The sequence below is a fragment of the Gopherus evgoodei genome, unplaced genomic scaffold, assembly GCF_007399415.2.
Source record: "Gopherus evgoodei ecotype Sinaloan lineage unplaced genomic scaffold, rGopEvg1_v1.p scaffold_62_arrow_ctg1, whole genome shotgun sequence".
NCBI classification, from domain to species: Eukaryota; Metazoa; Chordata; order Testudines; family Testudinidae; genus Gopherus; species Gopherus evgoodei.
Genome location: NW_022060083.1, coordinates 848772 through 876534, shown reverse-complemented (window position 1 = coordinate 876534; position 27763 = coordinate 848772). Strand labels below are relative to the sequence as shown.

At 40.9% G+C, this 27763-nt stretch overlaps 1 pseudogene; it reads right to left on the bottom strand.

Moving 5' to 3' along the window:
- Positions 1–1280: 1280 nt before the first annotated feature.
- LOC115643565 lies at positions 1281–27763 on the bottom strand (annotated as a pseudogene).

Genomic DNA, 27763 nt, shown 5'->3' with positions numbered 1-27763 from the left:
CTTCTTGTCCACAAGGGCACACTGTTGATTCATATCCAGCTTCTCGTCCACTGTAACCCCTAGTTTACATGAGTCAGAATGTGGAAGATCATAACCCATGACTGACTTATGTATATTGTGACATGTTCAGTCACAAAGACCCCTTGGAACTGTCACCTGATGAACTGAGACTATCTCTGAGCCTATTTTCTTTGTGAGTTTGGGCCACTATAACCCTGCCTTCTTGAGCCAGACACACCACTCTGCTCCAGCACAGACCCAGTGTCTGAACCACGCACTGAAAAGCTGCAGCCTTAACTGAAAACAGATTAAGATGTGCTCTTGTGTCTAGTACCCAAACACCCAGATCCCAATGGGACCTCAAACCCCAAATAAATCTGTTTTACTCTGTGTAAAGCTTATACAAAAATTGTCCACCCTCTATAACGCTGACAGAGAGATATGCACAGCTGTTTGCTCCCCCGGGTATTAATTATTTACTCTGGATTAATTAATAAGCAAAAGTGAGTTTAATAAGAATAAAATGTAGGATTTAAGTGGTTTCAAGTAATAACAGACAGAACAAAGTAAGTTACCAAGCAAAATAAAACAAAACACGCAAGTCTAAGCCCAATACATTAAGATACTGATTACAGATAAAAGTCCACTCTCAGAGATGTTCCAATATGCTTCTTTCACAGACTGAACTCCTTCCTAGTCTCAAACCAATCCTTTCCTCTTGTACAGTTCTTGTTAGCTCCAGCTCAGGTAGTAACTTGGGGATTTCTCATGACTGGAATCTCCTTTTATCTGTTCCTCCCCATTACATAGCTTTGACACAAGGCAGGAATCTTTTGTCTCTCTAGGTCCTCACCCCTCCTTCTAAATGGAAAAGCACCGGGATTAAGATGAATTCCAGTACCAGGTGACGTAGTCACATGTCCTATCAGATCCCAAGCCTCCATTCTTCCAGGCCTGACTCACAGGAAGGTTTGCATGTAAACAGAGCCATTTACAAACAATTGTCGTAGTTGATGGGACATCAAGATTCCAAACCACCATTAATGGCCCATACTTTGCATAATTACAATAGGCCCTCAGTGTTATATTTCATATTCTAGTTTCAGATACAAGAAGGATGCAATCATACAAATAGAATGAGCACACTCAGTGGATTATAAACTTTGTAATTATATCTTAAAAGAGACCTTTTTCATGCAGCATACTCAAGTTACATTATATTCACACATTAGAATATTTTCATAAAATAATATGGAATGCAATATCACATAAATATTAGCTTAAAAATTTGAATTCCTGAAAAAGACAAAAGATCTAAGGAGAGCTTTTCTCAAGGCTTTCTTTACCTCCTTGTTTCTCAGGCTGTATATGAGGGGGTTAACCAAAGGGGTCAGGACTCCGTAGAAGACAGAGAACACTTTGTTCAGGTCCCTCAGTGCATCAGAGTCTGATAGCAGATACACTAGGATCAATGTCCCATAGTAAATTGTCACCACAATGAGATGAGAGGAGCAGGTGGAAAAAGCCTTTTGCCTTCCAGCGGTGGAAGGGATTCTCATGATGTTGGAGATGATATAAACATAGGATGCCACTGTCAATACAAATGGAGGCAATGTGAACATAGCGCAAGATATTAAACCAGCAACTTCTACTATGTGGGTGTCAGTGCAGGAGAGTTTTGTTATTGGATGAAAACCACAAAAGAAATGGTCAATTTCATTGGGGGCACAGAACTTTAATTGTGACAACATAAATATAAAGATGGAAACAGACATAAATCCACCTATCCACAACCCAACCACTAGCTGGAGGCACAACCTGCCATTCATACATGTTGTATAATGCAGAGGTATGCATATTGCTAAATACCGATCATAGGACATCACAGATAAAAGCAAACACTCTGTCCCTGCCAGAGAACCAAAGAAATAAAATTGAGTGATGCAGCCCATAACAGAAATAGACCTGTCCCCAGTCAGGAGACTGGCCAGCACCCTGGGCAGTATGGTAGAGGTGCAACAGGTCTCCAAGCAGGACAAGTTCCCCAGGAAGAACTACATGGGGGTGTGCAGGTGCTGATCAGTCACAACAAGTACAATGACGAGGATGTTCCCAGCCATGGTCACAATATAAATCACTAGGAACAGCAGGAAGAGAAGAATATGAAGTTGAGGGAGATCCCCAAATCCCAGGAGGATGAATTTTGTGATGGTTGTTTGATTCCCCTCATGTATGTTTGTCATCAGTTTTATCTAGGGGAGATAAAAGAAATTATGCAATTGAGAATATCACTTCCATTACAAACGGTCATATTTTCTATTACATTTTCTTCCTGCTGGTAGCCATCCCAACAGTTGAGTCAAGATTCCAGAGAGTGAAGATAGCTGGGGTACAAATTTGAAAAAAATGCCAAAGTTAATTGATATTGGAAATGTAACTACTTCCTGGAATCTCTTGAATACATCTCATCTTCAGCTGCCTGACCATGTTTGTTTATTTCTATAGGCACAGTGTCTGAGATTATCAATGTAAATTATGATGAATTAAATGTCACTCCATTGGTTTTATATGGAAACCTTAGAAAAATCCTATTGCTGGGCTGATAATTCATTTACCCATATTTACACTGCAGAGTCCACCATATTCCAATGGAGTAACAAAATAGTTTGACTCCAGAGACATGGGTTTTATAACTGACTCCACCACTCCTTGACCATCAGTTCATCACTTCCTCTCACTGTGCCTCTCTTTCCTCCTTTATGTGATAATTGATGTTACCACTTACTGTTTTCATAATGTGACCTGAAATTTAGCCAACAAGAGTGCTCTACATATGCCTACAGGATCTTGTATAAAATTGAAATATGATTCTGAAGATACTGTACAAAGTTTAATAGTTTCATCAGTGAGTTTGCCTTATAATTTCTCAGTGTTAGCAAACTGCTGTGAAAATATGTATAACTTTCAATACATTCTTCGAAAAGAAACTAAACATGCCTCAATGTCATATTTCCACCTCAATCTCCGCAGATTTGGCATCAATTTTTTGTTTAAAAACACAGAGTTTTCAGATATTTCCTTTCCCCCAGCCCCACATGACAGAGAGCTCTCTCCCAAATCTGTTCTCAAGGTAATCAGATAGTAGATTTCTTTCTTTGCAAGGATTTGCCGCCTTCTTTTTGAGAGCTATTCAGCGCCTAACATTTATGTGTAATATTTCCCAAAGTGCCCAAGGCCAGTTTTTTAAATTTTTCCATGCACTTACAACTGCAGATTGGACTTTCTGTCCCTTTTGAACATCTGGCCCTGAGCTACCATGTGAAAGAACGTAGGATGGATCATTAGATTAAGGAGGTCTGCCAGTGCTTCCTTGGCTAAGGTTGCTGTGATATTTTGGGGAACATGTCCTTGTCTTTTTAATATTTTTATAAATTTTTTTATAATTGAAATTATCATTCTGGATCAGATCAACTCTTTCGGAAAAGGAAATATGGAATGGGTCATGGGTAAGCCATACCTCTGTTGCAGTGACAAGGGACATCAACACTGAATGTCGTGGAACCGTGGGACCGTCGAGATCCATATCTAGGAACATTGACCATCCATTACCCATATCCAAGTGCCTCAGCAGCACATGGGATTAGAATTTTGATCCAATAATAACAATCTAGTGTCTGTTTTGAGAAGGGAACTGGTCCAGGATGTTCTGTTTGAAGCTGGGTTTTCCTCTTGACTAATAATTGAAATTGTCCCAACAAATAAACCTATAGGGACATTCATTAATCCAAAGTGGTGAGTTTGTCTGTTTGTTTGTTGTGTGCTTGCTGCTTGACTGAAGTTATAGTGTGGTCTTTTTGGGGAAGCCATGTGCTGAACCTAGTGGCCTTTCCCAAACCCAAGGCTGAGAACTCTTTAATGAGGCTTTGATCCCTAAGCCCTTTAGCACCCATTAAGCCGTAAGCAGGGGGCAGGGCTACTCAGAACAGGGGTTTAGAAAGCCAGCTCCTAAGTGACTGGAGGAATTCACGATCAGAAGCAGCTAATGAGAGTTTTCTGAGGGAGTTTAGAGAGGGAGCGGAAGAGCTAGATACACTTCATTAACATTCTTTAAACATAAGGCAATAAACCTCCCCTGCCTCGTTCCTTCCAAAAAACCCACAAAGAAACAACATCTAACAAAAATAGCCGAAAGAGGAAAAAGAGAATGTAGGTAGAGGTCCAACAGCAGAGTAGGAGCTATCCAGTTAATTTCATATAATGCAGCATGTTTGATTATCTGCCTTGTGGGCAGGTGGCATATGTGCACATTTTGTGCAAGGACTTCCTGGCCCTCAGAGACCGAGTACAGGCTCTGGAGACCAGAGTGTCTGAGCTGGAGGGGCTAAGGAAGACAGAAAAGGGACACAGAGAAGACTTTCCGGGGCACAATAGAACAGTCCCAAACCCGGGTCTGACAGCCTCTGTGCTGTTGAGGAGGATGAAAATCCCAGGGAAGGGGAACACCAAAGTGGAACAGAAAGAAACTGTTCCATAGTTGAGACCTTCTCTCCAGATGATGTCATGGTAGTATCCTCTTGCACTGAGAATACCTGTCCTAGGGAAGGATCCACAGTTACTAGAAAGAGCCAGGTAACAGTAATGGGGAATCTAAAAACATAGATAGCACAGTTTGCGATGACTGGGAGAACCGCATGGTGAATTGCTTGCTATTGAGAAGACTGCAGATCTCTGAAGACCTCTAGATAGACTTATGTGTAGTGCTGGGGAGGAGTTAGTGGTCATGGTACATGTAGGTACCAGTGACATAGGAAAAGATAAGAGAGAGGTCCTGGAGACCAAATTTAGACAGCTAGGTAAGAGATTAAAGTCAGGGACCTTCATGGGAGCATTCTTTGATATGCTTCCAGTTACACATTCAGGGCTAATTGCACAATGGAACTGCAGGTTCTCAATGCATGGATTAAACAACAGTATAGAAAGGAGGGGTTTAGTTTTATTAGGAACTGGAGAATATTTTGTGGAAGGAGGCACCTTTACAGAAGGATGGGCTCCACCTAAACCGAAATGGAACCAGATTGCTGGCATTTAAAATTTTAAAAGGCTGTAGAGGAGCTTTTAAACTAAGGATGTCATAAACAGATAGCTAAGGGTTAATGTCTCTTTCACCTGGAAAGGAGTAACCTGAAACACCTGACCAGAGGACCAATCAGGAAACAAGACTTTTTCAAATCTGGGTGGAGGGAAGTTTTGGGGTGTGAGTTCTTTGTTCTTTGTCTTGTATCTGTACCCTCTCGGCTCGGAGAGTGATCTTTCTGTCTCCTGGCTTTCTAATCTTCTGTTTCCAAGTTGTAAGTACAATGATAGTAAGACAATAGGTTTATATTGTTTTTCTTTTGTTTTTACATGTGTGTAGTTGCTGGAATGTTTAAATTGTATTCTTTTTGGATAAGGCTGGTTATTCATTTTTTTCTTTTAAGCAAATGACCCTGTATTGGTCACCTTAATATAGAGAGACCATTTTTATGTCCTTTTCTTTCTTTTTATATAAAACTTTCTTTTTAAGACCTGTTGGAGTTTTTCTTTAGTGGGGACTCCAGGGAATTGAGTCTGCAGCTCACCAGGGAATAGGTGGGAGGAAGAAGTCAGGGGGAAAATCTCTTTGTGTAAGATTTACTAAGCCTGACTTTGCATACCCTCTGGGTGAGGGGGAAAGAGAGATTAGCTCTCTCGGTACTTGTGTTTCCAGGGCTGGAAACAGGGAGGGTGGAATCCCTCTGTTTAGATTCACGGAGCTTGCTTCTGTATATCTCTCCAGGAACCCAGGGAGGGAACACCTGGAGGGGAGGAGGGGAAAGGGAAATAGTTTATTCCCCTTTGTTGTGAGACTCAAGGAATCTGAGTCTTGGGGTCCCCCAGGGAAGGTTTTGGGGAGACCACAGTGAGCTAGGTACTGTATAAATCCCTGGCTGGTGGCAGCTTTACCAGGTCCAAGCTGGTAACTAAGCTTGGAGGTTTTCATGCTAACACCCATATTTTGGACTCTAAGGTCCAAATCTGGGAAAAAATGTTATGACAAAGGGTTTGGGAAAGCCAACAGGTACGTCACAGAAATTTGGTGGAATGATGATAATCAGTGGGACACTATAATACCAGGGTACAAAATATATAAGAACAACAGAGTAGGGCATGTTGATGGGGGGGTGGCACTATATGTGAAAGAAAGTCTAGAATCAAATAAAGTAACAATCTTAAAGGAATCAAACTGTACCATAGAGTCTCTATGGATAGTAGTTCCATGCTCTAATAATAAGAATATAGCAGTACGGATATATTACTGACTGCCTGACAAGGATGATAATAGTGATGGTGATTGTGAAATGCTCAGGGAGATTAAAATTAAAAAAAACCTTAATAATAATAATGGGGTAGTTCAACTATCCCCATATTGACTGGGTACATGCTTCTTGGAGCTGCTAGTCCTGGAACCCACAAGAGGAGAGACAATTCTTGATTCACTCCTAAATGGAGCACAGGATCTGGTCCAAGAGGTAACTGTAGCTGAACTGCTTGGTAATAGCGACCTAAATTAATAAATTTAACAGCCTTGTGTGGTGGCAAAAATCAAAGAAGCCCACCACAGTAGCATTTAACTTTACAAAAGGGGACTGCACAGAAATGAGGAAGCTCGTTAATTGAAAATTTAAATGAACAGTCCCCAAAGTGAAATGCCTGACAATTTCATGGAAACTTTAAAAAAAAACATAAGAATAAAGGATTAAATCAAATATTTACCCCAAATTAAAAAAAAATAGTGAGAGGATCAAAACATGCCACCATGGCTAAACAAAAAAGTGAAACATATTGTTAGAGGCAAAAAGATATCCTATTAAATTTGGAAGTTAAATCCTACTGAGGAAAATAGAAAGGAGCACTAACTCTAGCAAGACAAGTGTAAAAATATAATTAGGAAGCCTCCCTCACCCTCTCCCCCAAAAAGAAAAGAAAGAAAAGAAAAGAAAAGAATCTAAAGAGCAAATTAACCAAAATATAAGAGCAAAAATGTGTTCAAATGTCTAAGAGTCAGGAAGCTTACCAAACAATCAGTTGGGCCACTGGATGATGGAAGTGCTAAAGGAGCATTCAAGAAAAATATGGCCATTGTGGAGACATTAAATGAATTGTTTTCTTCAGTCCTCACTGTAGAGAATGTGAGGGAGATTCCTCATGCATAAGCCATCCTTTTTAGGTGACAAATCTGAGGAACCGTTACAGATTGGGGTGTCAATAGGAGAGGTTTTGGATATAGATACATTAAACATTAGTAAATCAACAGGATCAGATTATATTAATCCGAGACTTTGGAAGGAATTCCAATACGAAATTACAAAATGACTCTGTGTGGTATCATTTAAATCAGCTCCTGCACCAGATGACTAGAAAATAGATAATCTGACACTTATTTTTTTTTAAAAAAGGCTCCAGAAGAGATCCTGGCAATTACAGACTGGTAAATCAAACTTCAGAACCAGGGAAATAGGTTGAAATTATGGTAAAGAGAATTGTCAGACACATATCTATGAACATGATTTTTTGGGGAAGAGTCAATATGGCTTTTTTAAAGGGACATCATGTCTCACCAATCTACTAGAATTCTTTGTGGAGGTCAACAAGCATGTGAACAAGGGTGATCCAGTGGATTTAGTGTACTTAGACTTTCAGAAAGCCTTTGACAAGTTCCCTCACCAAAGGATCTTAAGCAAAGAAAGCAGCCTTGGAACAAACAGGAAGGTCCTCTCATACATCAGTTACTGGTTAAAAGATAGAGAAAAAAGGGTAAGAATAAATGGTCAGTTTTTAGAATGGAAAGAGGTAAATAGCGATGTCCCCTGGGGTCTCTACTGAGACCAGGGCTGTTTAATATATTCATAAATGATCTGAAAAAAAGGGTAAAAATTAAGGTGGCAAAATTTGCAGATGATACAACGTTATTCAAGATAATTAAGTCCAAAGCAGACTGTGAAGAGTTACAAAAGGACCTCACAAAACTGGGTGACTGGGCACCAAAAGGGCAGATGAAATTGAATGTTGATAAAAGCAAAGTAATACACACTGGAAAATATAATCCCAACTATACATACCAATGATGGGGACTAAATTACATGTTACCACTCAAGAAAGAGATTTTGGAGTCATTGTGGATAGTTCTCTGAAACCATCCACTCAATGTGCAGCTGCAATCAAAAAAGAGTAAAGAATGTTCAGAATAATTAAGAAAAGGGTAGATACTAAGACAGAAAATATGATATTGCCTCTATATAAATCCATGGCATGCCCATATCTTGAATACTGAATGCAGTTCTGCTTACCCCATTTCAAAAAAGATATTTTAGAATTGAGAAAGAAAATAGTGAAGGGAAACCAAAATGATTAGAAAGAATTTCCATGTAAGGAGAGATTAAAAAGGACTTTTCAACTTTAAAAGAGAGCACTAAGGGGGGATATGATAGAGGTCTATAAAATCATGAATGGTGTGGAGAAAGTAAATAAGGATGTCTTACATATTCTTTCACTTAACATAAGAACCAGGAGTTACTCAGTGAAATTAACAGGCATCACAGAGTCATAGAATATCAGGGTTGGAAGGGACCTCACATGCCTAGGTGACCCTTTCCAGTGCTTCACCACCCTCTTAGTGATATTTTTTTTCCTAATATCCAACCTAGACTTCCGTCACTGCAAATTGAGACCATTACCCCTTGTTTTGTCATCTGCTACCACTGAGAACAGTCTAGATCCATCCTCTTTGGAACCCCCTTTCAGATAGTTAAAAGCAGCTATCAAATCCCTCCTCATCCTTTTCTTCTGCAGACTAAATAAACCCAGTTCCCTCAGCCTCTCCTCATACATCATGTGCTCCAGCCCCCTAATGATTTTTGTTGCCCTCCACTGGACTGCTTCCAATTTTTCCACATCTTTCTTGACGTGTGGGACCCAAAACTGGATGCAGTACTCCAGAGGAGGCCTCACCAATGCCAAATAGAAGGGAATGATCATGTCCTTCAATCTGCTGGCAATACCTCTATTTATACAGTCCAAGATGCCGCTAGCCTTCATGGCAACAAGGGCAAACTGTTGATTCCTGCGTATCTATCACTCCTCCCCAGTTTAGTGTCATCTGCAAACTTGGTGAGGGTGCAATCCACGTCATCCTCCAGATCATTAATGAATATATTGAACAAAACTGGCCCAAGGACCAGCCCTTAGGGCACTCCTCTTGATACAGGCTACCAGCTAGACATGGAGCCATTGGTCATTACCCATTGAGCCCTATGATCTAGCCAGCTTTCTGTCCACCTGTGACCTGTATCGATTGGCCCACCGAGCTGCTAGGGGTTGTGGGGAGCTACTGACTCACTGGCTGTCCTGGGTCATGTCGTCTGTCACTAGGGAATTAGCGAAGGGAGGGGCACTGGCAAGAGTGTGTAGCCCCCCTCAGGCACTTAGAGATTTTTAAGGCCAGGCTTGACGCAGCCCTGGCTGGGATGATTTAGTTGGTCTTGGTCCTGCTTTGTGCAAGGGGTTGGACTAGATGACCTTCTGAGGTCTCTTTAGGCACTAATCTTCTATGAGTCTCTGATTCTGTAATAACAGGGTTCAAAAAAGAATTAGACATTTTCATGGAGGACAGCTCCATCAATGGCTATTTGCCAGGGTGGGAAGGGATGGTGTCCCTAGCCTCTGTTTGCCAGAAGCTGGAAATGAGCAACAGTGGGTGGATCATTTGTTGATTTCTCTTTTCTGTTAATTTCCTCTGAAAGTTCTGCCACTTGCCACTTTTGGGAAAGAGGTCCCTGGGCTAGATAGACCATTGGTCCGATACAGTATGGCCATTTTAATGTTATTAAGGATGAGAACAGACCTCTTGAAAGATTTGCTGATATCTAAAATCACCTACAAGACACAACCCTTCTGATAACCAGGAGAGATTTGCTGCTAAGAGTACAGCTGTCATGGTTGGTTATGTGAACCTCACCTTTTTTGTAATCACCTTGCTGATGTCAGAAAGCACAGACAGGGGTGAAATTTGGTAACATGATGTAAAAACTTAGTATATGTGGAAATATTCTTCATCGATTCAACATGAGTACAGACATAATGTGGCACACAGTTAATGCCCAGCCCCTATTCATGAACCCAGCACTTTAAAAAAATCAAGTATACGGCTAGAACCCAACATTTCAGAATTCAGACAAAGACTTTGGAATAGTGACACATACACACACAGAGGCGCACACACCCATATGCACAAATTACTCTTGTCTCACAGCAGAGCTTTTCACTTCCTAGTGAAGGACTAAGCCGATTGCCTCTAGAGATAGAACCCTGCCAGAGCAACCTGGCTGACAGGGCATCCAAAGAGCAGGTAACATTTAGAAGAAGAAAGATTTCATACCAGTTTTGAACAATTAGTTCTAACTTAATAAAGGCTTTGATTAATCAGTAATGGATGGAAACTTAGAAGACTCTTTCCATTCTCATCCTTGCCCGCCTTCCCCCCTCTGCTTTCCTCCCATCCAGATCCTTTACCTTTCTTCTCTTCTTTTTTTCTTCTTTCTATTTCCCCTAAACTTTTATCTTGTGGGGAACATCAATATAATATGAATAGAGAAATGTGAACAGTTAAAAGTGAATTACAATAACTTAGTTAACATGGAAAATAAAATGAAGTTTTAAGCTTTTTAAGGAATTAATTGAGAAATAATTCCCCTCTCACTCACCCCAGTATAAATCAGGAATAACTGAACTTAATCCAAGAGAGATGTACTGCTCGAAAACTGGGGTAAGTGAGAGGAGAATGACATCAAAAAAGAGTTGTCTTCGTCTTCGTCTTCTATTGTTTAATGTCCCTATATAAATTCTTGCATAATGCACCTGGAGAGATACAGATTATCACTTTCACAGCACCATTTCCCTTGTTTTGTGTTTTGGAGACCACATGGGAATTGTTCCCAAAGAGAATCTAGAGTGGTGTTGCCAGGCAACCTGATGCACCCTTAGTAACAAACGGTGAAGAGGTCAGTCTTCTGGAACAACACAGGATTTTCTTCTCCATCCAATAGAGGGATGGGTTTAGAATGGACAGCTTCAATCTGTGGGATTTAGAAAAGCTGAGACTGAGTTGACTGGTTATCAGACAAAACAGCAGAAAGCCTCGATACGATAGTGGCTGTGACACACTCTATATGATTTTATAAAAAATATGCTAATGAGTGTGAATATAATGTAAATGGAATATGCTTCATGCAAAAGGTCTCTTGTAAAGTATCAGTACAAAACTTATAATATACTGTAAGTGATCATTCTATTTGTATAAGTGTACCACTCTGGTATTTGAAACTAGAAATATGAAACCTAACTCTATAGGCCTATTGTAGTTATGCAAAGTGTGGGCCACTAATGCTGGTTTGGAATGTTGATGGCTCCCATTAGTCAGGAGACTTGTCTGTTGATGGCTTTGTTTTACTGGTAAGTCTTCCTGTTTATGTGTATGCTGGCAAGTGGGTAGTGAAGTCTTACAGTGACATGTGATCATGTCACCTGAATTAGAATCCATCTTTAACCTGATGCTTTTCCATTTAGAAGGAGGGGTGGGATCCCAGGGAGGGACAAAAGATTCCCGCCTTATGCAAAAGCTATGTAAGTAGGTGGAACAGAACAAAGAGGAAAGAGGAACCATCATGAGAAATCCTCTAGCTACCACCTGAGCTGGAACAAGGGTTGTACTAGGAGAAAAGATTGTGCCCAGACTAGGAAGGCATCCAGACTGTGAAAGAAACTTACTGATATATCTCTGAGGGTGCGATTTTATAGGTATTCAGTTTTAATACAGTATTAGACATACACTGGTGTGATTTATTTTATTTCACTTTGCTCTGTCTGTTACTACTTGGAACCACTTAAATCCCACTTTCTGTGTTTAATAAAATCACTTTTGTCTTATTAACTAACCCAGAGTATGTATTAATACCTGGGTGGGGAACAAACAGGTGTGCATATCTCTCTATCAGTGCTATAGAGAGCGAACAATTTATAAAAGGTCATTCAGCAAACAGATTTATTTGGGGTTTAGACCCCACTGGGAGTTGGGCACCTGAGTGTTAAAATCAAGAACACTTCTGTAAGCTGCTTTCAGGTTAAGTCTGCAGCCTTGGGGGCATGTGGTTCACACCCTGGGTCTGTGTTGGAGCAGACTGGCTTGTCTGGATCAGCAAGAAAGGATGCTGGAGTCCCAAGCTGGCAGGGAAAGCAGGGGCAGAAGTAGTCTTGGCACATTAGTTGGCAGTTCCCAAGGGGGGTTCTGTGATCCAACCCATCACAGTGGTTCCTAAGTCATTGCTTTGCAGTTACTGTGCTGTAGAGTGGTGCCCCAGTGCAGTAATCTGATGTGGACATGCTGATGAAGCATCAGAGTGTAGACGTTGTAAAAGGGGAGCCAGCCTGGGCATGATGGTTATAGGTGACCCTCCATCAGTCTTATTTCACCTTTGGGAGCACATTCATTCCTTCTGTATCTTCAGTGTCTTTGATGGAGTTAGATCTTCATTACCTCTTTCCTATTCCTTCTTTCCTTTCAACATTTCAGTATCTCCCTTACTCTTTCTCCAGGCAGGAGAAAAGGCAACTGTTTACTCTCTTTCTTCCTCCTTCTGAATGCTGAGTATCTTCATTCCCTCTTCATCTCTGAGCCCTTCCTGGAGTGTGATCCTCCCATCAAAATGCATGAATAGTTCAGAGCATGTGGTGCATTGTGGCCATCAGGAAGAAGAGGACCCTGGGTAGGATATGAGTGGAGCTGTTCTTTTTTCTTCAGCATACCCTGAACTTTTCCATCTATCACATCGAATGATAGAGATTGCACATATCAGCCATCACTCCTCCTTATTTCTATCGTGGCCTGGAAAAAGCCTCTCTAATACATGCTCTCCATGGGCAACCCCCAAATCCTTGGAAAAGTCAGTGCCACACATTGAGGGACTCACTGAATTCTTACTGAGGCAAACAACTGGTGAAGTTAATTGAGCAACACACATGGGTTACAATGATGCCCAAGAATACACAGGCAATTACATTTTAATCCTAAATCCTAACCCACTTTCCCTCAAACTCAGTATAAAAAGATTTATAGCACAGGTTTGACATCTCTCAGTTCTAGAAATTTGTCTCGTAGCTGAGGACAATTGGAATTTCCATGCATGCTCCGAGCATGCTGGCTTCCTTCTCTCCTCTTTGGGGGATCAGTAAGACATCAGACAGCTTTGTGAATGTGTTTCCATGGTGTAAATATACACCATTTACATGCAGAAAATCATTTATCCATCTCTTGGTCTGGACCAAGTATGTATAGTAGCCTGCCACTAATTTACATGTACAGACGTTATTCCTATAAGTCAGCTTATCGGCCAGAGTTTTTGTTACTGGTTATTCTGGAATTAATATGATGCCTCCATTTCATATAATATCTTTCTTGGACCATACACATGCATCTTATATAATAATTGTTATAAAATTTGGAGATGACACCAAACTGAAAAGACAAAAATAGACAATTTTGGCAGTACAATTTTAGTTTCCAGTACCATGACCTGCCAGAAGAAAATTACTCCTGCCAGGGAGCAAGGGAGAACCCAGAGGAGGAAACTGCTTCTTTCTGACTCAGAAATCTTTCCCTTGGCTGATCCTGGAATAGAGTAGCAGAATCTCACCAACCCTGTGATGAAGGTAGCTTGTGGCCATGGAAAATCCAATAACACTGATGAGTGTGGCGATATCAATGAGAACTCTTGCCACACCGGTTCATCTACTTTCTTTGTGCAGTCATTTCATGTAATAGAATTGAAACATTCAAATGAGCAGGAGAAGACAACTGGAGATTGGTTGATTTATGCCTGATGTCACCAGGGTCCCAGTAGAAAGTAATCTGATCTACTAACCTGATCATGAGTAAAATGTATTCCTAATCTGGCTATTTGACATTTTTCTTAACCCAGAGTTTCATTACCACCTAATGTTTTCAAATGTTTAACCTACACAAATATTTTAAATGAGTTCTAACATTAAAGAAAGTGTGAAGAGTATGATTTTGTACAGTTTTAAGATCACTTGGGACAAAACAATAGATGACAAATGCTAAATTTCTTAAGTATCTTATTTTAATTATTTTATTCTCATGAACTCATTAAAATATTTACTTGCAAATTCATTCACACTCAAACGAGAATAATCCCAATTCAAGGAGGATGCACAGCGTTCTTCAGACTTGAGTCTGGGTGTGAGAATGCAGTAAAAGTCTAGATGTACAACTCACTCTTCTAATTTTCCTCCAAAATAAATCAGAAGCCCACATGTAAGCAACACACAGACTTGACACTTGCATAAAGGAAGTTCTGATTCTGACAGTCATGAGTTCAGCAGGCACACAAAGATGAGTATGGGCTACTCATGTGAGTCAGAATTTGCAAGATCATGACCCCATGATTGGCTCATATATATAAGCTTAAAAATTTCAATTCTTGTAAAACACAAAAGATCTAAGGAGAGGTTTTCTCAAATCTTCCTTTACCTCCTTGTTTCTCAGGCTGCAGATGATGGGGGTCAACAAATGGGTCAGGACATAAAAGACAGAGAATACTTTATTCAGGTCCCTCAGTGCATCAGAGTCCAATAGCAGATAAACCTGGATCAATGTCCCACAGAAAATTGTCACCACAATGGGGTGAGAGGAGCAGGTGTAAAAAGCCTTTTGCCTCCCAGTGGTGGAAGGGATTCTCAGGATGGTGGAGATGATACAAACATAGAATGTCAATGTCAACAGAAATGGAGGTAGGGTGAATATGGAGGAAGATATGAAATCAGTAACTTCTACCATGTGGATGTCAGTGCAGGATAGTTTTATTACAGGATGAAAATCACAATAGAAATGGTCAATTTCATTGGGCTGATGGAACATTAATTGTGACAACATAAATATAAAGATGGAAACAGACATAAATCCACCTGTCCACAACCCAGCCACTAGCTGAAGGCACAACCTGCCATTCTTAAGTGCTGCGTAATGCAGAAGTTTGCATATCACTAAATACAAATTATAAGACATCGCTGATAAGAGAAAACATTCTGTGCCTGCCAGAGAACCAAAGATATATAACTGAGTGATTCATCCAGTGATAGAAATGGTTCTGTCTCCATGCAGGAGACTGGCCAGCACCCTGGGCAGGATGGTGGAGCTGTAGCAGGTCTCCAAGCAGGACAAGTTCCCCAGGAAGAAATACACAGGAGTGTGAAGGAACTGATCAGCCACAACTAGTGCAACAATTAGGATGTTCCTGGTCATGGTTGCAGTTATGAGAAACAGCCCAGGAATAGAAGAATAGGAAGTTGAGGGACAGCCTCAAATCCCAGGAGGATTAATTCTATGATGGTTGTTTGATTTCCCTTGTGTATGTTTGTCATCAGCTTCATCTAGGGAAAATAAAAGAAATTACGCAATTGAGAATCTAATGTGCATTATAAAAGAGTCATATTTTCAATACTGGTTTCTCCCTTCTGGCAGTCATCCCAACGATAGAGTCAAAACTCCAGATGGTGGAGGCCTTTGGGGTAAATGTTTTTCAGAATGTCCATTGGTTTCATAAGGAAAACTCAGAAAAATCCTGTTGCTTGGCTGATACATTTTTTAAACCATATTTACATGGCAGAGTCCACCATATTATTATGGAGTGGACACTAGAATTTGATTCCAGAAAGGTGGGTTTTCTACCTGGCTCATCCTCTCCCTGACCTTGGGTTTATCACTTCCTCTCACTGTGCCTCTCTTCCCTCCCTCATGTAATCGATGATGATCATACCACTTCCTGTTTTCTTAATGTGACTTGAAATTTAGGAAACAAGAGCTGTCTATATGTGCTCACATGCTCTTGTGTAAAACAGAGATATGATACTGAAGACACTGTACAGCATTTTAATATTTATGTAAATGAGTGTTGTATAAATTTTCAGTGTTAACATACTGTTATGAGAATCTGCATAAATGTCAATACACTCTATGAAGTGTAAACGTGCCTTAATGTCATATTTCCATCTGAATCACAGCAGAAATGCATCATTTTTTTGTTTAACTACACACAACATTTTTTAGACATTTCCTTTCCCTCCACCACATACTACAGTGAGATATTCCTTGAATGTCTCGTAATGGGAATCAGAGATTAAGTTTCTTTATTGGCAAGGATTTGGAACCTTCTTTCTGAGAGCTATTCAGTGCCTAACATTTATGGGTAATATTTTCCAAAGTACCCGAGGCCAACATTTTTTAAAACTTTCCATGCATCTACATCTGCAGAATGAACCCTCAGTCCCTTTGAACATTTGGTTTTGAGATACCGTGTGAAAGATCATAGGATGGATCATCAGATTCAGGAGGTCTGCCATTCCTTTCTCGGCTATTCACCCACGAAAACTCATGCTCCTAAACGTCTGTTAGTTTATAAGGTGCCACAGGACTTTTTGCTGCTTTTACAGATCCAGACTAACACGGCTACCCCTCTGATATTTGGGGAACATGTCTTCGTCTGTTTTATAATTACATTTTGATTTTATAAATGTCATTTCTAATCAGAACCATCATTCCAGATGGGATCAACTCATTTGTAGTAGGAAATATGGAGTGGGTCCTGGGGAAGCCATGCCTCAATAGCAGTGAAAATGTTATTAGGAGTCATCAAGACTGAATGTTTCACGCCCAGAGAAACAATGGGAGTTTGGAGATATCCATGTCTAGGAACTTTGATCTTCCATTACCCATATCCAAGTGTCTCAGCAGCAGGAGGGATTTAGAGGCGCGATCCACTCATAACAATCCAGTGTCTGTGTTAGGAAGGGAACTGGTCCAGGAGGTTATGTGTGAAAATAGGTTTGACCAATATTTGAAACTGGACCAACAAAGAAACCCACAGAGACATGTGTTAATCTAAAGTGGTGAGTTTGTTGTCTGTGAGTTTTTCTATATGTTCTTTGCTTGCTGCTTGACTGACATTATTTTTTTTTTCATTTTCTTTTCTTTTCCTTTTTTTGAGTGTGTGTGTGTGGCGGGGGGTGGGGGAGAATCTGTTTACTGAGCATAGGGGCCTGATAGACCAATCTGCAGTCTTCCTCATGAGACTTTGAATCCTAAATCCTTAAGCATCCATAAACCCTTAACTAGGGGGTGAAGCTACTGAGTGGGAACAGGGGTTTAAAAAGCCAGCTCTAAGTGATCAGAGGAGCTAGCGACCAGGAGCAGCTAAGAAGGGAGGTTTGCGAAGGAGTTTAGAAAGGGAGAGGGAGAGCTACATACACATGATTAGCATTCTCTAAACTTAGTGCAATAACTCTCCCCCACCCCATCCGTCCAAAAATCACAGAGAAACAATGCCCAACAAAAAAGCTGCAAAAATAAAAATAATGCAGGCAGAAGTCCATCAGCAGAGTAGGAGCTATCCAGTTCATTGCACTGAATGCAGCATGTACCAATACCTGCCTTGTGGGCAGGTGGGGTAGATATGCATTCGGTATTGTAGTGGGGCGGATGCCCCACTCCTGGAGGATTTAAGCTGCAGCAGGCCAGTAGGCCTGCACAGATAAAAAACAAATAGGAGAAGTGCTTATTGGGAGCCAATCAGGGCCCAGATTGGAGACAGCCAATCAGGGCCGGGATCAGCCCTATAAAAAGGCTGCCCAGGAATGGAGCAGGCAGTCTTTCCCAGGCTTTTGAGAGAGGAAAGTCTGTCTCCAGAGCTGGGAGACTAGTGCCTGGGACAGTGCAGTGCTGGGCAGACTCCGGAGAGCAGAAAGGAACTCCAGCCCAGTGTCTGCCAGGCTGCAGGCTCTGAGGGGAAGGACATAGCCAGTGCGAGGGGCCGAAGGGGAAGTGGCTCAGAGATGGGGACAGACAGAGGGAGAGAAGGAGAGCAGGATGGCTGCCACTAGAGAGTCCCTGGTTTGGGACCCAGAGTAGTGGGTGGGCCTGGGTCCACCCCCTTTCCCCTTGCCTTACACCTGGTTGAGGGGAGCGGCTGTCTAGAGCGGCACCAACCCCCTGCCAAGAGGGGTTTGACTTGAGGGGTACAATTGGCCACATTGGCTGGGGCGCAGAGAGACAGCTGATTGACACCCCTATTCCAGCTAAGGAGGTGAGGATGGACTAAAGGGCACTGCCAGAGGGCAATGGCTCGAAGAGGGTGCCAAGTGGGAAGCGACGCGGGTTCAGATGCCAATCAAGGGCAAAACAATGGGGGGGACACCACCAGGAGAGGGGGCTCCACTAGACTGAGCTAATTCCCAAGGCTGATCAGCAGGAGGTGCTATGGTGGTGAGTCCCAACACCCTTACAGGTATAAAGATCTTATGACTTTCAGACACCACTTATGGGTTCTGGACAGCAGAGTGGCTGAACTGCAGGAACTAAGGGAGATAGATAGGTCCATAAATAAGACTTTCTTGGGCACAGCAGAGCCATTCCACTCCCAGTCTGATAGCTGCTCTACAGTTGAGGAGGACAAAAGTCTTAGAGAAAGAGAACACCAAAGTGGAGCAGAGAGAAACTCTCCCATAGTTGGCACCCTCACAATAAAATAACTATATCTCACAATAACCGCAAACACACAATCTCTCACTGCAGCACTCACACACACAGATCAACCCAGACCTGCCAGAATATCACAACCTTCACACAAATCATTACAACCACTCATACCGCTCAACCAGCACACCCAATAAACACAAACATACATAGCTGCTAACTGGAACACAAATCCCTTATTTACTGCCCACATAAATCATCACCTTCATTTCACCTGTGGGAGCACAATCATTCCTCCTGTATCTCCCATGTCTTTGATGGAGTTAGAACTTCATTCCTTCTTTCCTATTCCTTCTTTCCTTCAACATTTCAGCCTCTCCCTCACTCTTCCTGCCTGCAAGATAAAAGGGAATTTTTTCCTCTTTCTCTTCCTCCTCCTAAATGAATGTCTCTGTTCTCTCTTCATTTCCCATGCCTTCCTAGGGTGTAATCCTTCTACCTCAATGCATGAATATTTCAAACCATGTTTCACGCTGTGGCCATCAGGAAGAACAGAGCCCTGGGCAGGATCTGGGTGGAGCTGTTCTTTTTCTTCAACACACCCTGAACTTTCCCATCTATCACATTCAATAATAGGATTGCTCCTGTTTGCTACCCATCCATCCATCCATCACTCTTCCTTCATTTTACTACAGCCTGGAAAGAGCCTCTCCAATACGTTCTCTCCATGACAGCCACATACAGCAACCCCCAGATCCTTAGAAAAGACAGTGCCACACATTGAGGAACTGACTTAATTCTTACTGAGGCAAACATCCAGTGAAGTTAATTGAGGGAGTCACATGAGTCACGAGGCCCAAGGATTCACAGATGATTGAATTTTGAGCCTATGTCCTAACAATGTAAAAAGATTTATATCACCAATTTGACATCCTGACAGCTCTTGAAACTTGTCCCATGGCTGAGGTCAATTGGAACGTCCATACATGCTGCAGCCATGCTGGCCCCCATCTCTCCTCTTTCATGGATCAATGAGACTTCAGACAGTTTTGTGAATCTGGTGCCATACACTATTTAAGATAGATAGATAGATGTATCCATGCTTAACAGAATCAGTATTTCTTGAATCCAAGTGTCCAGTCTGGGTGTTGCCTACCTGTGGCCATCTGACTCATTCTGGAGGAAAATTAGGACACCGAGCTATATCCATTAGCATTCAGTGAACCCTCACTCCCACACTCATGTCTGAAGAAACCTTTGCATCCTCCCTCAATTTGGATTATTCTCCTTTGAGAGTAGATGAATTTGCAAGTAAATATTTTAATTAATTTATGAGAATAAACTAATTAAAATGAGATCCGTCAGAAATGTAACATTTGTCATCATTAGCTTTGTCCCGAGTGATCTTAAAACTGGACTAAAACATACTCTTCACACTTTCCTTAATGTTAAAACTCATTTAAAATATTGATGTAAATTACATTAGAAGATATTAGGTTGTAATGAAGCTCTATGTTAAGCAGAATTTTGTCAAATCACTAGATTAGGAATAAACTTTACTCATGGCCAGGTCAGTAGCTCAGGCCATTTTATACTGAGACCCTGGTGACATCAGAGGTAAATCAACCAATCCCCAGTCTTCATCTCCTGCTAATTTAAATATTTCAGTTTTATTACATGAAATGACTGAATAAGAGATGGTAAATAGACAGCTGTGGCAAGAGTTCTCACTGATATCTCAGCCCCCATCAGTGTTATTCATAAGATGCCAGGGTAAACAGAAATGGAAGAAATGTGAATATTCTGGAATGTATGATGGCTGAAGCCTCCAGGCAGTGACCACCTAACTTCTATTTCAAAGCAAACAACATTTCAATTTCGGCTTTCCCCTGCTTATTGCCATCCCAATGGTTAACTCAAGACTCTGTAGGGTGGATGCATTCTAGGTACAATTTTTGAAAAGAGCCTATGTTAATTCATATTAGAAACATTGTTACTGTCTGGAATCTCTATGGCTGACCACATTTCACCTTTTGCTTCCTGTTAGGATATAGATATTCAGGCCTGTCTGCAAAGGCCTATACTTTAATAATGTAGGTGTAGTCTTGTCGCTTAGCTAGTTATAGAAGTATAAAAGAAAGAATCAAAGATCACTATCTGTGTAATGGCCTTCTCTTACTGTGCCAGGCTAAGGCCATCAGCTAAGATGTAGTTAGGCAGCCATAAGCTGGGAAGTGTACGGTCACATCCTCACATTCCAAACTAGTCACATTGAAATAAGGTGCTATTGGGCTATTAGTAATATAATCCTGCCCTGATATTCCTATCACCTCCAGAGAAATGGAAGAGCCTAGAAGACAGCATCCTGTCTGGCAAGAACTCACTTATCAATAGACACAGCTGGAAAACCCTTATGTCTGTATAGATGTAGTTGTGAAATTCTCGCTTCTGTATTGTTTTGTATGTTTATTTGCATAGTTTCTGTCTGGTTCTGTAATTGTTTGTCTGCTGTATAATTAATTTTGCTGGGTGTAAACCAATGAAGGTGGTGGAATATAATTGGTTAAATAACCATGTTACAATATCTTAGGATTGGTTAGTTAAATTTCAGTAAAATGATTGGTTAAGGAATAGCTAAGCAAAACTCAGGTTTTACTATATAGTCTGCAGTCAATCAGGAAGTAAAAAGGCGGGGCGGGGGAAATGAGAACAGGGACCGGGATGGGGGAATTAAAATCATGTCTTGCTAAAGGGGAAAATGGGAACAGGGAATAGGAACAGAAACAGGGACACAGGCAAGGCTCTGTGGTGTAAGAGCTGGGAAGGGGGACACTGAAGAAGGAAACTGGAATCATGCTTGCTGGAAGTTCACGCTAATAAACATCGAATTGTTTGTGCCTTTCGACTTCAGGTATTGTTGCTCTCTGTTCATGCGAGAAGGACCAGGGAAGTGAGAGGGTGAACATGCTTGTGTATTACTTTAATCACAATGTCTGAGATTAGCATTGGAGACTAAGGGTATTAAATACCATTCCATTAACTTCATAAGAAAATGCTAGAAGAAACTTCGGGCTGGTCTACACTACGGGGGAAAATCGATCTCAGATACGCAACTTCAGCTACGTGAATAAAGTAGCTGAAGTCGAAGTATCTAAGATCGAATTACTCACTGTCCTCACGGCGCGGGATCGATGTCCGCGGCTCCCCGTGTAGACTCTGCAACTCTGTTGAGGTTGGTGGAGTTCCGGAATCGATATAAGCGTGTTCGGGGATCGATATATTGCGTCTAGATGAGATGCGATATATCGATCCCCGAGCAATCGATTGCTACCCACCGATACGGCGGGTAGAGAAGACGTAGCCATAGTTGCTGGGCTCACACCTCATTTATCCATGTTTTCATTACAGAGCACAGCTGAATAAGTTGGAGTGGACCCTAGATTTTGATTCCAGAAACCTGGGTTTCATTCCCAGCTCTCCACTCCCTTCCCCTGGGCTTGTCACTTTCTGTCTCTGTGCTTCTGTTTCCTTCAGTGTAATGTCACTTTCCATTTCCTTAATGTGTTTTGAGATTTAGGAAACAAGTATTCTCTGCATATGCTTATGTTCTCTTATGTAAAATGGAGATAGTAATACTCCATCCACTAGGCAAAGTTCTTTAATATCTATGTTAATAAGTGCTATATAACTTTTAAGTATTATCATATTGTAATGAGACCAAAGCGATCTTCGAAGAGAAACCAAACATGGATCACAGTCACATCAAAGTTTTCTATTTGATGCTCAGTTTCTGCAGAAATGGCATCAGTCGTTTGATTACCAATACATAGTTTAGACGTTTTCTTTTCTCATTCATATTACAGAGATATATCTCCCAAATCTCTCCGAAAGGTAATCAGATAGTATCAGTTTATTTCTCTGCAAGGATACGCACAATTCTTTTTGAGATCTGTTCAGTGCCTAACACTTAAGGATAATATTTTCAAATATGCCAAAGGCCAAATTTGGAAAACTATCCATGCATCTAAACCTGCAGATAGGGCGCTCGGTGCCTTTGAAAATCTGCCCTTGAGATACCGTATTAAAGAACATACCATAAGAAAATAAAAACATCTCTACTGGGTCAGACCAAAGGTCCCTCTAGCCCAGTATCCTGTTGTCAAGGTTCCTTCCCCACTCTGAACTTTAGGGTACAGATGTGGGGACCTGCATGGACACTTCTAAGCTTAATTACCTGCTTAGATCTGGTATCGCTGCCACCACCCCCAAGCACTATTTTTCTTCCCTAGGTAGTCTTGAGAGACTTCACCAATTTCCTTGTGAACACAGATCCAAACCCCTTGGACCTTAAAACAAGGAGAAATTAACCATCCCTCCTTCCTTTCTCCCACCAACTCCTAGTGGATCCAGATCCAACCCCCTTGGATCTAAAAACAAATTAAAAATCAATCAGGTATTAAGAAAAAGGCTTTTAATTAAAGAAAAGAAAGGTAAAAGAAAACCCTGTGGGAGAGATTAGCATACCAGCTACTCTCACAGACAACAGATTCCAAATACAGAGGATGTTCCCCTGGGCAAAAACCTACTACACACAAGAATACCCAATTTGATAATTCCCTTAATGGTACCAAGACAAGTTACAAAGAAAATAAACATAAACCTGTTTATCCTTTTCTAAAATTTACTACTCTGATAAGAGGCTGATTCCTTGATCTTTTTCACTCTGGCTGAAACTGAAACTCTCAACAAAGGAAAACTTCCCTCCTTCCTTTTGAAATGTCTTGTTCCCCATTGGTTCCTCTGGTCAGGTGTCAGCTAGGCTAGGTGAACTTCTTAATCCTTTACAGGTAAAAGAGGCATTAACGCTTAATTATCTGTTTATGACACCTGTCTTCCAACAGTGGCCAATACCAGGTGCTCTAGAGGGAATAAACAAAACAGGTAATCATCAAGTGATCCATCCCTTGTTTGCTCATTCCAAGTTTCTGGCAAACAGAGGCTAGGGACACCATCCCTGCCTATCCTGGCTAATAGCCATTGATGGATCTACCCTCCATGAATTTTATGTTGTTCTTTTTTGAACTCTATGATAGTCTTGGCCTTCACAACATTCTCCGGCAAAGAGTTCCACAGGTTGGGTGTGTGATGTGTGAAGAAATACTTCATTTTGTTTATTTTTAACCTGCTGCCTATTAATTTCATTTGGTGACCCTTAATTCTTGTGTTATGGGAAGGAGTAAGTAACATTACCTCATTAACTTTCTCCTCACCAATCATGATTTTATAGATGTCAATCAAAGCTCCCCCCTTAGTCTTCTCTTTTCTAAGCTGAAAAGTCCCAGTTTTATTAATATCTCCTCATAAAGAAGCCGTTCCATAAACCAAACCATTTTTGGGCCCTTTTCTGAATCTTTTCCATTTCTAATATATTTTTTTTACCGTGGGACACCCACATCTGCTCGCAGTATTCAAGATATCCATGGATATATATTGTGGCAATATGATATTTTCTGCTTATCATCTATCCCTTTCTTAATAATTACCAACCTTCTGTTACCTTTTTTGACTGCCACTGCACGTTGAGTGGATGAGAGAATTATCCATAATGACTCCAAGATCTTTCTTGAATGTTAATAGCTAATTTAGACCCAATCATTGTATATGTATAATTGGGAGTATGTTTTCCAATGTACATTACTTTGCATTTATCAACAATGATAGCAGTTATCAATCATGTATAACTAAAGAGGCCTTCTTCAGTGGTTTGGGAAATACATTTTTGTCCAGTTAATTCCATTTGGTTTTGTGAATGTTATTTCTAATTGTAAGCATCTTTTTGGAAAAGATTATCTCTTTTGTAGCAGAAAATATGCCAGAGGTCATGGTAAATCTATGCCCAGAAATCAGAGGCACTGAATGGCTCATCTCTGGTGAGCAACATGAGTGTTGAGATCTCTGCCTCTAGGAACAGTGACCGGTCACTATTCAGATCTATGACATGCATCTGATGAAGTGAGTATTCACCCACAAATTCTTATGCTTCAAAACATCTGTTAGTCTATAAGGTGCCACGGGACTCTGCTGCTTTTTACAGATCCAGACTAACACAGCTACCCCTCTGATACCATACAGATCTAGAGGGCTCAGCAGCACATAGGATTCAGAGAATTAATCCAATGACTACTTCTCAGTGTCCTTTCAGAGAGGAGAAACAGACCAGGATGTTACAGTTGTGTGTAGGTTTCCACCATGATTAATATTTGGAATTACCCCAGCAAAGAAACCTGTTGGGATATTCAATATTCCAAAACATAGAAAGGGCTTGCTGATTTCTAAAGTCACCTATTAGACACAAGGCTTTTGATGACCATGAAAGATTTGCTGCTACAAGTTCAACTGTCATGGTTTGTTATTTCACTCTCACTTTTATTGAAACTCCATTACTGATATCAGAAAGCACAGATAGGGTTGAAATTTGGTAACATGATGTAATAACCTAATATATGTGAAAATGTAGAAAGATGTTCTTCATCCATTCAATGTAAGTACAGATGTAATCTGGCACACTGTTAGTGCTCATCCCCTATTCATGAACTCAGCTCCTACAAAATCACACACACAACTAGAACCCAACATTTCAACTTCCAAATAAACATTTGGGAATGGTTACACACATCTTCACAGACAGTCACACTCTTATTCAGGTGTGGATGCTCTAGTCAGGGGAAGCTAGTAATTTCCCAGTGGGTGCAGGAGAATGACTCACAGACAGTGAGAACCTGAAATGCAAGAAATGGGGCCCCCTAGAAGGAAATTTACACTGTTTGCAGTTTTTATTTCATCCAGAATGAAGGAGTTGACGTTTTTGAAATGCTTAAAATGTTTCAATGGGATTTATTCACTTAATTGTCAGAGATTTTTGTTTTTTTTCCAATGGTAAAAGTAGGGCAGTAAGTTGAAATTCCAAATATTGGTCATGATTGGCTTCGTTGAAATTGCAGACTATAAAACTCGAGGATTGTGTCATCCTGAAGTGTGTTCAGCCTGAAAATCAAAAAAGAGTCATACAAAAGTTGAGTACAAAAGAACAACACAAGCATGTCAGGACAAAATCAGAAAGACTATAGGACAAAATGAGTTTCACTAGCAAGAGATATGAGGAAGAAGAAGAGGAATTAGAAGTACATTAGGAGAAAAGAAAGATGAAAGAAAGTTTAGGTCCCCCATTTAGCAGGGAAAAAGAGTTAATCACAGATGAAATCAGGAAGGCAAAGAAATTAACACAACTACTCACACAACAACAGAACCACCCACACAATACCCCTGAGAATGCATAGCCTTTCTTCACAGCCCACACCCGCACAAATCAACCCAAATCTCCCAGCATAACACAACCACCATATAAATCAACATAATGGCAAAACAGTGCAGTGAGCATGCACAGTAAACCCAAATACACAAAAAATCCTCTCTGCAGCACAAACCCCTCACATGCCACACACTCAAATCAACATATGTCCCAGTACAACACAATCCACACACAAATCAACAACAAGCACTCAGACAACTCAACCAGCATGCACAATAACTGCAGACATGGTTCTGAAGCCCAGAATGTCTACTGAGTCCATACGAAATGATGGAAACCATTCCAAGAATAACTGATAGCTCTTTCTATTTGGAATAGCACCAGGTTCAATTATCATTGACATTCCCAGTCAGCAATCGGCCAGTTCTTAACTTCTCTGTCATTTGGGGGCTTTTTAACACACAAGTTTACATATTAGACTCGTGTGACAGCAACTAGACTAGAAATCAGCAGGTTGCCCTCAGGGAAAGAAGCGACCTGGCTGACAGGGCAGCTAAAGAGCAGGTAACGTTCAGAAAAGAAAAGGCATTAGACAAATTTGATATGATTAACTGAAACTTGCAAAAAACTTTGATTAATCCCTAGTGGATAGAAACGAGATGTTACTCTCCTTTTCCTTCCCTGCCCCTCTTCCTCCCTTCTTTCTCTCCCGATCCAACTCTGTTACTTTTCTGTGGTTTCTGGGTGTTTTTTTTTAATTCTTCTATTAGTTTGTTTTGAGGGGGGGGCAATGAAGAGTCATTAAGAAGCTAGTTGAAAGTGGCCCAGATTAACAAGGGGGCAAGCTCCAATGACTCAGAGTTCTAAAGCTGCCTTCCTAGGTTCTCTCAAATGTTTTCATTCTGGTGTCATCTGAAAATTTTATAACACTTAACATATAAGGTAGAGGTATATTAGGTAGATAGATACTATCTATCCTTTTATCTACCTATCTATCATGTCTGAATCCCTGTATTCATTTAAAAGACAAAAACTCTAAGGAGAACTTTTCTCAAGGCTTCGTTTACCTCCTTGTTTCTCAGGCTGTAGATGAGAGGGTTAACAAAAGGGGTCAGGACTCCATAGAAAACAGAGCACACTTTGTTCAAGTCTCTCAGTGCATCTGAGTCTGATAGCAGATACACAATGATGAGGAATACATAGAAAATTGTTACCAAAATGAGGTGGGAGGAGCAGGTGGAAAAGGCCTTTTGCCTACCAGTGCGGGATGGATTTCTTATAATGGTGGTGATGATGTGAACATAAGATGCCAGGGTCAACAGAAATGGAGGAAATGTGAATATACAGGAATGTATGACAGCCAAAACCTCTAGCCCGTGAGTATCACTGCAGGACAGTTTTATTATTGGATTAAAATCACAAAAGAAATGGTCAATTTCGTTGGGGCCACAAAATGTTATTTGTGACATAGATATTAAGATGGAAACAGATGCAAATCCACCTATCCGTGACCCGATCGCAAGCTGGAGGCACAACCTGCCATTCATTAGTGCTGTATAATGCAATGGTTTGCATATCGCTAAATACCGATCATAAGACATCACAGATAAGAGACAACATTCTGTGCCTGCCAGAGAACAAAAGAAATATAGTTGTACTATACAGCCAGTAACAGAAATGGTTTTGTCCCCAGTCAGGAGCCCGGCAAGCAGCCTGGGCAGCATGGTGGAGGTGTAGCTGGTCTCCAAGTAGGACAAGTTCCCCAGGAAGAAGTACATGGGGGTGTATAGGTGTTGTTCAGCCACAACTAGCACAATGATGAGGATGTTCCCGGACAT